Below are 6,000 nucleotides of genomic sequence, written 5' to 3'. Positions count from 1 at the left end.
TTTAAGGAATTAAAAGAAAGCTTAAGTAGCTGCAGTGAAATGAACTAGGGGGAGGGGAAGAGGTCAGAGATATAGATTATGTGGTAAAAATAACCAACCCACCACACTAAGGAAAACTTCAACTAGTCTATGCCCTTCTCAATATCTAGGCATCTAACATGAGGTGCCTATTGTTGCAGGGGTCACTGATTTGTAATAGGATATGGGACCTGCGCTGACTTTGGTCACTTCTGCAGTCACACTTATTTGCAAGTGTATGTAGAATCCTTCATCCCCACAAAGCTTCTAGATGGTCTCTAATACATTTTGCTCTCTTCTTAGCCAAGTCAACAGAAAACTCAGCATTCCAAACCATTTAAGCAATTTGTGCTATATCAGAGGGAAGTGGTTGGCTCTGAATGCTTTCCAGAGATGCCTCTGACTTCCACATTAACTCTTTTGCTAGGCAGCATCAGGCTACACACAAAATCCGAGTCAAAGAATTAACACCAAAGCTTCTCACTGATGAAGTCGGGGCTTCACAGAGTTTTGAGGCACTTTACACTAAACCCCCCTAGTGATTGAGTCTTCTCCTACTTTCTGTGGACTATTTCATTAGTGTCTTGCGAGCATTTGCGATTCATGCTCCCCACCCACTGAAAGAATCTCAGAGCCACCCATCCTTGTCAGGCAGCCATCCATCCTTGACTGGAGTGTTCCCCTGTCTGAAGGAATTGGTCCTTTTGCTGGACAAGTTTAGTTATTAGAAATGGACTTGAATGGACATTTCTCTTTCAATAACATTCATCTCTTTCTCTTTTCAAAATCAGAACCAGAATCCAGTTTTAATTTTAACTTAACATTATGTTGCCAGCACTTTCTCATGTTATCAGATATTCTTGGGAAACATGGATTGTAATAGCTGCATGTTACTCTATCATGGAAACGCAGCATAATACATTGAATCCTCCTCCTATTGTTGGCAAAAAATTGCTTCAAGTTTGAGAAACACATGAAAGATCATCCCATATGGGTGTCTTATTTTCCAGATGAGAAGACTGCATTCTATGAAGCTAGTCATTTGTCTAAGCCTGGCCAGCTGGTCAGAGGCTCAGCTAGGAGCTGGCACTCCCAGCTCAGCCTCTGCTCTTGTAGCCGTCACATGCTGCCTCCTGGGCCTCTGCAAGGCACTTTTTGGAACCTAACTGTAGGGCACTGCCTACATTCTTTCTAAATTACATTTTGTAATTTGGGGCCCATTATTCCTGCCTGTCAAGATCATTTTTATCTTCTGTCATATAACCATTAGCTAATGAGGGACACTGTAGCCAACATCAGAAACTGTGGCTTGTTCCTCTATCAAGATGTGCTTCCTAAATCACCTCTGTGCCCACGAAAGGGAATTATTGTCAAAGCTTTTATCAGATAATCCCAATAGTCACTGGCAATTATAGAGGAGGGTGCTAATTAGCATACTTCAGTCCTTGTTTCTCAGGGACCCCCTGGCTTCTGGCATTCTGTGATCAGCATTTCAGCGGATGCCTGGGAAGAGGAATAATTATTGGGTAGGGAAAAGAGGAGGGAGGGGAACTAACATTTGGATCAACTCTGCCCAGCTCTGGGTGCCCAGGTGTGGATAACAGAAGCATTATGGGAAGGGGTCTTGGAGGATGGGATTGGTATTTTGGGGGAAAGCATGTGATCAAGGGTAGGTCTCTTTTACTCAGATTCCCCCTGAGGCTGTATTATCAGACTCTACGTGGAAGAATTCACCACGGTACCAGAGCTCACGCTTGGGAGGCTGGAGTTACCTCTGCTTTTTCCTTCACATTTTATGGAATACATCTTACCCAAATTTTACCATTACCTAAAATGCATCTTTGACATCAGTGTCTGTCATTACTAGAACCACTTTTTGAGTCACCTAACATCCTTTTCCCCCCCAGAATGCCATGTTCACTCCCATCTAAGTCATTTGAGATGCAGCCCCTTTAAAACCTGTCTTTGGAAATGGTGTGGCTTGGTTTTATGTTGCATGAACATTTTTCATGTATTGCTTTTCCGAACACGCTTAATTTATATGCATGCCATTGGCAGGCACCAGAGAATGTAATGGTTTCTATTTATGGTTAATGTTAATCCATTGACCATATGGTAGTTTCAATTTCTGGTACAAATTCCTTTTGCATGCTGTTATTGCTCATTCTTGGACTGCTATAATTGTGTAATTTATCAATGTGAAAAATGGGCTATGAAATGTAATAGTCCAGAGCTAACATGGACAGCAGCAAAGGGACCTCGGGATCCCTGGGCTGCAGTGTGTGTCCGGGTGTTAGGCCCTAGTTTCCAGGCTCTTCTCTGACATGAGTTGCCAGGTTCCCTGGGCAAGTTCCTTAACCTCTTTGGGACTTAAAACATTATTATCGCTTTCTAGAAGAAGTCAGTTTTATTCAGTGTTTACTAGACTTTGGAATATTAGTGACCAATTATATGTTTCTTATAGTTGATCTTTTGGAGCAATTTTAGATTGGCGAAGAAGTTGCAAAGATAGGACAGCTCTTGTACATACCTTTCACCCAGCTTCCCCTAATGTTAGCATCTTACATAATACAGCAGATTCGTCAAAATTTAAGAAATTGACATAGGTATAACACTGTGATCTACAGACTTTATTTCCCAGTTTTTTCATGAATATCCTTTATCTGCTCCAGGATCCAACCTGGGATATCACGCTGTCGTTAGTTTTCGTGTCTCCTTAGTCTCCTACAATCTGTGACCATTTATCAATCTTTCTTTATCATGACCTTGTTAGTTTTAAGGAATACTGGCTAAATATGTTGTGGAATGTCCCAACTAGCAATATTTTTTTAAGAAGCAAAACAAAATTGGATGACTAGTGTAGGGCTGGAAAAGTTAGACAAGTAACTAAATGAGTGAGGTCTCTGTGTGGCAAGTGTCCTATCAAACAGGCAGTTTATTGGCTCATGTAACTAAAAAGGCCAAGGGCATGTGTGGCTTCAGAATGACATTCGTATCCAGTTCTGCCCTGTCTGTTGGATTGGTTCTTCTCTCCTCTGAACTGTCAATCATCCTCAGGTATGCTCTCATCACATAGTTACAAGATGACTGGCAGCAGCCCACATGGCTACATGCATCCTGTGTGCGTGTTCGTGCGTCCCACCTTCCCAACTAAGCTCTCAATAGTTCTGGTTCTTCCATCTGCCCATCCTCGAACCAGAAGGAAAAGACAATCTCTTTTCTGCTTCTGATGTGAGGTTGTGTTGGCCAGAGTTGTGGCCACCATCTTGGGACCATGAGGAGAGCAAGATGACCGCTGAGGAAGGCTCAAGAGCCTTCAAGATGGGTGACAAGCACCTGGGTTCTGGGTGATGCTGTTTAGTTGTGGATTTAACCAGTCCTGGTCTGGGTTGGTTAGAGAAATAATAAGTGCTTTATTGCTAAGCTTCTGTTAGTTGAATTTCATATTACTTGCAACCTGAAGCCTCCTAAATGAGATTGCAGGTTTCCTAAGTGGATACAGGACATTACCTGGATACAGTTTGCTTGTTGGGCTTCTATATTTGACAATAAGTACAAACTCAGACTCAACATATGCTGGCTCATTAGATTTAATGTTGGAAAATCCTGCTTCACAAAGGCATTTTGACAAAAAAGAAAAAAAAGACAGAAAGAAAAAGTTTCTCATAACATATGTAGAACATCTGAATAATAGCTCCAATGTTCCTAATAACTTCTCTCCATGAAGTCTAGAAGCAAGCTGTGGGGAGGCCAGGAAGAGGACAGGAAGGGTCTGAGCTCTCACTTTGAGCACATCCAGTACTTAGACTTCTGCTTATCCAACAGGGACGGTCTGGAGTTGGTCAGAAGGGACACCTTGCTTGGAGGACACTTTCTCATGACAAACATTTGGGTCCCCTGAGCTGAGACGACCTGATCTAAGGCCCTTTCCACTGGGCCAGATGAGTACTGTGTGGTGTAGTGACCTGGAGACCACTGCCAACTGCAGGGGCCCTTTCCCTCAGTGGAGTAATTATCACCGGGATCATGGAAACCTGAGTGACTGAGATTTTTTTTTTTTTAATAATATATTTCATTGATTTTTCACAGAGAGGAAGAGAGAGTTAGAAACATCGATGAGAGAATCATCGACCAGCTGCCTCCTGCACCCCCCCCACCGGGGATGTGCCCACAACCAAGGTACATGCCCTTGAGCGGAATCAAACCTGGGACCTTCCAGTCTGCAGGCTGACGCTCTATCCACCGAGCCAAACCGGTTTCAGCGCGAGATTTTTTTAAATAAAGGTTTTTACGAAAGGATGCAAAGGCTTTTCAAGTTTTAAAAATCACCAAGATTAAAGACAACAACAATAACAACATAAAACAGTGTAATTATTACTGAGGAAAACAAATACCAGCCCAAGGTTCCCCTCAAAAGAGTAATCTTTTCAATGGCTAAAGGAATAACCATTCAATGGCTTCTCCCAGCGTCATGCCCTACACCTCAATTCCTTAATGATGGGTATGAATCGTTTTTGCTTGCCCTTCTAGTTTTTTTTTTTTTTTTTTTTTTTTTTTAAATGAAAACAGTTCCTACTCCTTCCTTCCTTCCCTCCCACGCACACTTTCTCACGAGCAGATACATACTTACATGCATACTCTCAGACCTCTTGTGGATCAACATATTTTGGGCAGGTATATAAAGCCATTTACAGGGGTTTAATCCATGAATCATAAACAGCAGATTCTCATTAGGAATGAGCAGTGGCCTCTTGAAGCTCACGGTAGCGCTGAAGTATTTGAAGATGGACAACTCTCAGCATTTTACGAGAGGCTCACAGGTTCCTAGTCGACTTTGCATTTTAATATTAAAAACTCAGATACGGTAGGAAGCCAAAGAGGCAATCACAATCAGATATGACCACAGGGCCTGGCATAGGGTAAACTGTCAAAAATCTTTGCTGAGAAAGGGAGTAGCACTCCCCCTATTTATAACTTCTGAATCAGGGAAATAAGGGCGTTCAGGATAAAAAGTCACTGAGCAGAGCTTTAGGGAAAATCAGTGACTTCGAGATACACAGCAAGTATTTCTGGATTAAGTGCTGAAACAATTTTTAAGTTTCTCTATAAACGTCTACGGGGCTGTGGCCAGTCTCCTGCAGATTTGTTATTTTCTCGGTGAATGGAATGTCATCTTTAGCATAAAACTGGCTGTTTCTGGTGTCCATTTTTTTTGGGGGGGTGGGGGGGTGGTGTTAGTTGTTTTCAGCATATCACCCAAAGCTTCCAGGCCTGAGTACTCCCTCCATTGCTGAGGCGTACACTTTCCCTTCTTGCTCTCAAATTAGTTTGACTGAAACCCTATCTTTATGTGGGTCAGGGCTTCCTTTTTCCTTAAAAACTTTTTTTTTTCTCACTTGAAAAACAAACAAACAAAAAAAACACACACATACCCTCCTATTTCCAGAAATTCCTTGGACTTATTTCCTGTTGGCTGATTCAGGGACATTTTTTGCTAATGAAGTTTCAAGATGATTTCTTGAAGAGGTTATGTTATGAAGTTATGTAACGTTGCTCATTTAAAACGATCTTCTTTGCTAAATTCTTAACCGTTGAGACTCTCTCTCCTTTCAGAATAGAGGCTCCTTCTCAGCTACTGATGGTTATAACCATGGGACTGGAGTGGATTTTACACCGTATTCATCTCAGCTTCTAAGAATGGCAATCCAATTAGGCATTTCCCCCGTATTTTCTGATCCCGGGGTTAACAATCTTATTACTTATTTTACCACTGCCCATTTATACAATTTCATCTAAACCCATTTATGAGTCTACTATGGGCTCATATCAGGCCCCTGGGACATACTGTCAAGAAAAGAACCTTGCCTGGCCAGTGTGGCTCAGTGGTTGAGCGTCCACCCATGAACCAGGTGCTCAGGGTTGGATTCCCTGTCAGCGCACATGCCTGGGTTGTGGGCTTGATCTCCAGTAGGGGGGCGTGCA

The sequence above is a fragment of the Pipistrellus hanaki genome (assembly GCF_964339955.1).
Source record: "Pipistrellus hanaki genome assembly, chromosome: 13".
NCBI lineage: Eukaryota > Metazoa > Chordata > Mammalia > Chiroptera > Vespertilionidae > Pipistrellus > Pipistrellus hanaki.
This window is presented reverse-complemented; position numbering follows the sequence as displayed.